At 43.3% G+C, this 8,425-nt stretch overlaps 1 pseudogene across 1 annotated transcript; it reads right to left on the reverse strand.

Annotated features, from left to right (window-relative positions):
- Positions 1 to 399: 399 nt before the first annotated feature.
- On the reverse strand, positions 400 to 1,761 carry LOC100341736 (deoxyribonuclease-2-alpha pseudogene; annotated as a pseudogene). The gene has a single exon (XR_016211392.1). The product of XR_016211392.1 is annotated as a deoxyribonuclease-2-alpha pseudogene (transcript).
- Between the last annotated feature and the right edge of the window lie 6,664 nt (positions 1,762 to 8,425).

Consider the following 8,425-nt stretch of genomic DNA (forward strand, 5'->3'; position numbering starts at 1 on the left):
AGTATCTTTAGAATCCTCTGACTTTATAATACTATGATGAACTAATGGAAGCAAAATCACATAGAGATTGGTGTTGTAAGCTTCTAGACATTGCAGCCATGGTAGCTGCAACATGGAGAACCTAGGAACACAGTGGACAACCAGAGGCTCAGGTATGGGCCTGTGTTCCTGCCCCTGGTGCCCGCAGCCATTTGAGTCACTAAAGCTGAGAAGTCAGTTGTGTTGTCTGTGCTCTGAAAGACTCCTGACATAAAATCACAACAACAATAATAAATTGTTGTTGTTTTATGCCACCGAGTTTTATAGTGTGTTTAGTGCAGTTGAAGATGATTGCATCGAGTAGATTCCTATAAATAGAATTAGATGCATTTTAAATTTTTTTTTTTTTCAGCAGCCGCATCCGCCCATCTCTTTACTCCCGGTCAAAGCTGCCTGGCGTGTTGCCACTCCCGTTTTGCTGATGGGTAGACAGAGTCCCACAGAGGGTAAATAACATAATTAGGGTCCCATTATGAGGAAAGCTGAGCTGGATGAAAAAAAAAATCAAGTCCAAACTAGTTCTGGAGCCTTAGCTGGGGCTTCCTGGCCCTGCCTCCTCCTCCTCCTCGCTGCAGGGCTGCCAGGCTTTCACCAGGGGCTGGAAAGCCTTCCAGAGCGCAGGCAGCCGGGAGCACAGCATGCCCCCACCCCGGTGCTCTTCGCCGCGGTTCCGATTCATGTGGCCCACGCAGGCCCACGGTCCCTCTGGGGCCACGCACCATTTGGAGTGGTCCTCTGCAGCGCTGAACGTGGGGCCGGTCGGCCCAGGGAAAGCTGTCTGGGTTACGTCCAGAACCTGCTGGGTCCCTGAGCAGTTGGAGGGCAGGACGCCGGGAGAATTTTGCCAGAACTGGACCTGCAGGTTGCTACGAAGGGCTGCCGCCAGCCAGCCGGAGTACAGGTCATCCCCGAACCCGCCGGCTTTGGCAAAACTCTGGAAGGTGGCCCCTGCCTGTGACGTGAGCGTAAGGCTGCTGTTCCACGGTTCGTGGCTCACGTGGTGGCCCTTGATCACTTCCTCCAGGTCGGGGAATTTCTGGACAAAGACCCCATCCAGCTGGTGGTCATAGACCAGAGGGTAGGTGTAGGCCAGCTGCCTGCCAATGCTCTGAAACTGGCTGAGGGGAAAAGACACGCAGAGCAGCATCTGCCCATAGGTTTGGGCATTGTGGGGCCAGCTGTACACGCCAGCAGAGGGTGGGGGTGGGAAACGGGGCACGCTGTGCACCAGCCAGAGGCCTCCTTCTTGGTCCAGGAGCAGGACACCCTTTGTGTGGCCGTGGCTGGAGGAGCCCTGGGCTCTACTGGCTTTGGGCGGTTGGTCATTGTAGAGCAGGAACGCGAGCTGGCTAGCGTTGCTCCGGTACAGCGGCAGCAGGCTGCGGCCCACGGCCCCCGCCGAGCTGTTGATGGAGCCCGCGCCTTCGCGCCAGCCCCCTGAGCGCGGGTCCAGGTATTTGTATCGCAGCCCGCTGCCCGCCGCATCCCCGGACCCGCTGTGGGCGGGGAGCTTGTAGACCACAAACCAGTCCACCGGCTGCCCCGAGTCCCCGTAGCAGCTCAGGGCCCCGGCGGGGACCCACAGCAGCGCAGTCAGCAGCAGCGGGCTCGGGGCAGCCATGCCGCCTCGTGAGGCGACCACGAGTAGCCGGCCGGGTCACGAGCTGGAGTAGGCCGAGTGTCTTGCAACTCTCACTTCCCCAAACTCTAGGGAACCCGGGCTGGGCCATCACGAGGTTCGCATTTTAAATTTTGATTGATATTACTGAATTATCCACAATAAAAATTTTAACCAAATTAGTTTCACCCAAAATCTTAGAAGTCTCTCATGATCTTGTTCATAATTTTATCTTTGCCAATCTGTTAGGTAAAAAATATGCTAATGTGGTTTTCACTTAACATGAAGTTGAATCATTTTTCATATATCGAAGAATTATGTGTTTTATTGGTATCTGTCTTATGTTTATTGTCCATGTTTAATCTCTGTCATTAATTATTTTGATATCTTTTTGGGTTTTGTTTATTATATACAGGGAATGGATTTTATGTATTTCATATATACAGTTTTAAGATCATAATGATACTTCCTTCCCTACTATCCCTCCCTTCCCTCCCTCACTCCTACCTTCCTTTCTTATTTTTCTTTCAATTTTTGAATGACAATTCAATTTACCTTATAATTAAAAGCTTAATCCTTTATTGATTTCAAATTCAACAAATAGTAAGTAGTAATAGTAATCACTGCTCCCCAGGCATATAGACAAGGACTATACATACTAATCAAGCCTCAGAATGTCAATTTCATTCATATGCATTACATTTCTTGTACTCTATAAAAATTCTTTATAGAGCCAAAATTATAATTTACCTCCTCCTCTTGAATTAAAAAGAACTTCTATTTTTTCACTGTTAGTTTATTTTGGGAAGAGGAATGTTTAATAATTGCACTGATGTTAGATTTCCTTCTCTTGTTCCTAACTTCTATGGCAATATCTCAATGCTTATCATTAAGCAGGATGCAGACCTTAAGGCTGAAATGACAAACTCTATGTTTTATTTGTTGAATATTATGTTTGGTGATGCATTAAACCTATGACTATAAAGTAAGTTATAATTATGTTTTTGTGAAAATTAAATAAAAATTGGAAGGAAAGAGGGAGATTTAGGGAAATAGGGAGGGAAGAAAGTATGACTATCTTAAAATTCTATTCTATCTACTGGGGTAGGTGTTGTGGCATAGAAGGTTAAGACTGCCTGAATTGCTGGCATCCCATATGGGCACTGGTTTGAGTCCTGGCTCCTGGCTTCAGCCTGGACCAGCCCCAGCCATTGCGACCATTCAAGGAGTGAACCAGTGGATCTCTCTCTCTCTCTCTCTCTCTCCCTTTAAAGAGATCCACTGGTTCACTCCTTGAATGATCGCAATGGCTGGGGCTGGTCCAGGCTGAAGCCAGGAGCCAGGACTCAAACCAGTGCCCATATGGGATGCCAGCAATTCAGGCAGTCTTAACCTTCTATGCCACAACACCTACCCCAGTAGATAGAATAGAATTTTAAGATAGTCAAGCTGACTTACCTCAAACGGTAGAGTTAGAAACATACCAGGGGATTCCAATTCAATCCCATCAAGGTGGCATGTACTAATGCCATCTCACTAGTCCCAGTGATCAATTTCTGTTCACAATTGATCATAATGATAGGACTAAGAGCCAAAGAGAGCACATAAACAAGACTAGTGTCTGCAAATACTAGCTGATAGAATAAAAAAGGGAGAGAACTATCCAACATGGGAAGTGAAATACATAGCAGACCCATAGAATGGCAGATGTCCTAAACAGCACTCTGGCCTCAGAATCAGCCCTTAAGGTAGTTGGATCTGGCTGAAAAGCCCATGAGAGTATTTCAGGCATGGAAAGCCAAGACACTCTGGCAAAAACAAAAACAAAAACAAAACCCTAAATGAAAGATCTCTGTGAGTGAGATCCCAGTGAAAAGAACAGGTCATCAAAGAAGGAGGTACCTTTCTCTGAAGGGAGGAGAGAACCTCCACTTTGACTACGACCTTGTTTAAATATGTTCAGAGTCGGTGAACTCAAAAGGCTTCCATAGCCTTGGCGACTCATGACGAGCCTAGGGTGATTACTGACGCCATAAACAAGAGTGTCAATTTGTTAAGTCAACAACTGGAGTCACTGTGCACTTACTCCTCATGTAGGATCTCCGTCCTTAATGTGCTGTACATTGTGATTTAATGTTATAACTAGTACTCAAACAGTATTTTTCACTTTGTGTTTCTATGTGGGTGCAAACTGTTGAAATCTTTACTTAATATATGCTAAACTGATCTTCTTTATATAAAGAGAATTGAAAATGAATCTTGATGTGAATGGAAGGGGAGAGGGAAAGAGAAGGGTTGCGGGTGGGAGGGAAGTTATAGGGGGGAAGCCATTGTGATCCATAAGCTGTACTTTGGAAATTTATATTCATTAAATAAAAGTTAAAAAAATAAATCTTTAAAAAAGATTTGTGTCTATGAAATACTTGAAGTCCATTTTCTCTATATTAATACAAATTTAAAAAAGTAACCATTTATTCAATGTTGAATGTCAAATTACCTCCCAGCAGCTAAGTGGATAATCATATTGTGTTGCTCTATAGGTTTATAACATTGGATTATATGAAAATATTTCCTTTTTATTTTTTAAAAATTCATATAAAGGGAATAAAAAACAAACAAAAAATATAAGGGGAACAACTTTCATGTATTTCATATACACAGTTTCAAGAGCATAATGACACTTCCTACCCCACCCTCCTTCCCTCCTCACTCCCACCCTCCTCCTTCTTTTCTTTTTACAATGACATACTTTGAATTTACTTCATAATCACAAGCTTAGCACTCTACTAAATTAAGAACTAGTAAGTAGAAAAACCACTGTTTCTCAAGAGTATAGATAAGGGCTGTAATCATGGGAGTGCAGGGCCCCAAGCACTTGGGCCATCCTCCACTGCCCTCCTGGGCCGCAGCAGAGAGCTGGACTGGAAGAGGGGCAGCTGGGACTAGAACCCAGCACCCATATGGGATGCTGGTGCCACAGGCAAAGGATTAACCAAGTGAGCCACGGCTCCGGCCCCTGATCTACTTCTGATCCAGCTTTCTTCTATGACCTGGGAAAGCAGAAGAAGATGGCCCAGGAAGTACTTGGGCCCTTGCACCTGTGTGGGAGACCCGGAAGAAACTCCTGGCTCCTGCCTTCAGATCAGCACTGCTCAGGCTGTTGTGGCCAATTGGGGAGTGAACCAGTGGATGGATGACCTCTCTCTACCTCTCCCTCTCTCTCTGTGTAACTCGGAGTTTCAAATAAATAAATAATTTTTTTTTTTAAAAAGAAGTAGCATTGTTTGAGCTGAAACTGAAAATTGAGTAGGGAAAGAGATTAGAAGTGTTTATAGAAAGAAGAAACAACAAATTCCAAGGCAAGTGACACATGAAGCTCTCAAGTGACCAAAGGAAGCCAAGACTGGTTAGATCCCAGAGACAGAAAGCCTGACTGTATAGAAATGAGGCAGGGCATTTGTGCGGTGATTTGTACAAGACCTGTCATTTTCTTGTGGAAGATGGTGCTCCCAGGTTGAATTGGAATATGTCAGTCAGATATGTGTGATTGTGAGCTGTTTGAATTATGAACTCAAAAGTCCTCCCCGTCATTGTGCTTTACAAGATCTGGATTTTGGTTGTTTCATTGGAATCCTCTTCCACTTCCTTCCCTGACACAATTCAGCCCACCCCTTCATGCATGGAAACAGAACGGTTGCACTAAGTGTGATCTGGAGATCTTGTACCTTTGAGCTGAGACCACTGCAATGCTCACTCCACTATTTTGTCTGCTCAGAGTCCTGCTAGCACCTTTCCTTCCAACCCACCCCATTTCCTCTCCAACCAGTCCCTTTCATTTTCACTTCTTGTTGTTTTCCATGAACAACTATGTCTTGAAAAGAAGTTGGTTTCTGGTGTTTTTGCCAATTGTGGTAAACAACTTTTTCTGGTTCAGGGTGTGAAAGGAAATGAGAGCATGCAGAGCTGCTACAGAGGCAAGCTCTGTCTTCCTGGAGGGCAGAGAACCATCTTACCCTGTGTGATCTGAAGGCTTTGAATTTCCTCCTTCACAAAGCACATATCTGCCACCCATTGGCCTTGAGGTAGCCCGCTTCTCTTAGAGTAAAAGCCTTTCACTAGGAGAGTGATTAAATAAGAGCAAATAACACAGAGAAAGAGATTGAGAAAAAGGTCAAAGGAACTGATAAAGATTAAAGTAGCTCAAGTGAAGAGTCAAAGATTCAAGTCCTTTAATACTGATGTCTCTTTGGTGCAGTAGTTGGCCCATTACTCCTGGATGGGCAGCAGCTTGTAAAAGAGATAATATCTGTAGCTTTAAGTTGCTATCATCCACTCTAACAGCAGAGATTTTTTTATTTGCTTGTAGCTAACTCCTCCTCTTCCTGCCCTAAAGTCCTTCTCACATACATTATTTTTCTTAGAGTTCATCAGTGACCATGCATGGACACAATAATTTTTTGTATTCTCAATGAAGTTCTGGAATCAAACAGACCTTAATTCTGGTCCCTATTGGGTCATCAATGAGTAAAGCGACCTTAAACAAACCCGAGTCTACTTTCCCTCTATCTTAATTTGGGAACAATTTAAACTATTTACTAGAATTTCCACAATTAAATGGAAAAGTTCATGTAAAACATAAATACCCAGTGGCTAACCCAGGGGTTTTAAAACTATAGCTTGCATTGGCATCACTTGAAGTGTTCATTAAAAAGAAGATGACTAGGCAACATATCTGAAATTTCTGAATCAGTATATTTTGGGTGGAGCCTGAATTTTGTATTTCTAACAATTTTTGTGGTGCTGATGGCCTAGGGACCTCACTTAGAGAACAACTGTGCTAGGGCATTGTCACCAACTGCATTATTGAAGTCAAGTCACTGTCATGACCAGCACAATGGGGCCTATACTTAACTACAATTAGAAGCTGAAGCTTCTTTCTGAAGCACCTTCCTTGTTCTGCTCCCTACATGGGCTGTAGGCTGTTTCTTGATTGCCCAAAACACCTCTACATTTTGTTTCTTCTAGGTCTATCCTAGATGAGAGGGTCTTGTGCTGCTTTTTCTTTCCTAAAACTTTTAAAATCAAATGTGCTCTTCCTTTGCTTTTTAATTCTCAATTTCAATTGATTTACCCATAGGTGAAAGTTCTACAGAAATTCCTTAGCCCAGTGGTTCTCAAACTTCAGCATGCATCAGACTCACTTGGAGAGGTTTATTACAACATGATGGCTCGATTCTACCCACAGAGTTTCTGATTTGGTAGGTTTGGGTTGGAGTCCAAACTTTCAAACAGGTTCCCAGTTCATGGTAATGCTCCTGACCCATGGCTCACACTTTGAGAACCACTGGTCACATACCAGTATGTCACATACCAGTATGCAAAGTAGCTATTGTTGCTATTTTCCATGCCTCTAGGAACCATGAGTGAATGAGTGGGGAATTTTACATGAACTCCAAAGTCCAGAGTCCAAGTCAGTCTTTGATGTGCAGTGATGCAGCAGATGATGTGCCAAGAAGAAAATAAAGACGAAACCATCTGCATCTCTACGGTGTTTTCACATATTGTTGAGAAGACAAAACCAACAGAAATGGAAAAAAGTATAGAGGCATTGCCTGATTGACAGGTAGAGGGGGATCAATCAATGATCCAAGTTGTTGTGGAGTTTTCATTGAAGAATTTTCCACTAAATGATGGAAGGTTTTGGAGATATGCAGAACTTCAGGAACAGACACGCGGAGAGATGTAAGGACAAAGCCTAAATGATGACTTGAAGGTAGCACTGCGTGGGTAGGAAAGAGGAAACAGGTAACTTTGGGGGAGTAGATACATTTCCCATTTATTTAGTTATTTCTGTCTGAGCACTGTGTTTTATGTCTTCTTCTCACTTGATACTACAACAACACTAGTTAGTAGAGATTATTATATCCATTTCTGAATAAATAAAACTAAGGTTTGAAAAGATGTGGAATGACCAGTGCTACTCAGAGAATGAGTATGATGTCAGAGACTGGAATCATAAGTGTCTAGATACCATACCCATTCCTATGTTTCTTATTACTTAGAGGAATAGAAGATGAGGCCATGAAGAAAGTTTGCAGCCTGATACAAAAGCTGTCAACTCCAGACCAAGGAGCACAAATCACAACCTAAGGTGGTGAAATCCTCCTTAACAACAGACATGAATATCTGAGGGGCATAATCTTGATCTGACCTTTCCAAATTAAAGAAGGGAACTGGACAAGGGGAAAGTTACTTTCATTAGACTCTCTCTCTCTCTCTCTCTCTCTCTCTCTCTCTCTTGTATTTCCTATCTCTCCCTTACCCCTCAAATTCCTCATTTTACTCTTGCTATTGATTGACTTTTCTTCTCCTCATTTTATTTCCTTTTTGCTTTTCTGTAATTTTCCTGGATAATGTCTGTTAACAGTTCTGATTCCAGTTGTTTACCCTGCTACATTAGAGAATCTGAAATATCCAACCATACTGGAGCACTTTTCCCTCAGTATCCAGAACTGATGTATCTTGAAGGTCACAAAATAAAGCAGAAACACAGTTCTGGAAAGCCCACTCGGTATCCTGCCTACCTGCTCCTTAGAGAATGCCATATCCTCTATCCAAGGACCACATACTCACATCTCTGCCAGGCTCTACATGATTATCAGCTTCTCCTACTTTCAAGTCTTATCCTTTCCAAGTTTAGCACCTCTGTGGAGGAAATTTGCTTTAGGAGTTATCCAATCTGGAGAGTAACCATTGATTTCCTTTTCT

This window comes from Oryctolagus cuniculus, chromosome 7 (assembly GCF_051225735.1).
Source record: "Oryctolagus cuniculus isolate XC-2025 breed Fujian yellow rabbit chromosome 7, ASM5122573v1, whole genome shotgun sequence".
Classification (NCBI taxonomy): domain Eukaryota; kingdom Metazoa; phylum Chordata; class Mammalia; order Lagomorpha; family Leporidae; genus Oryctolagus; species Oryctolagus cuniculus.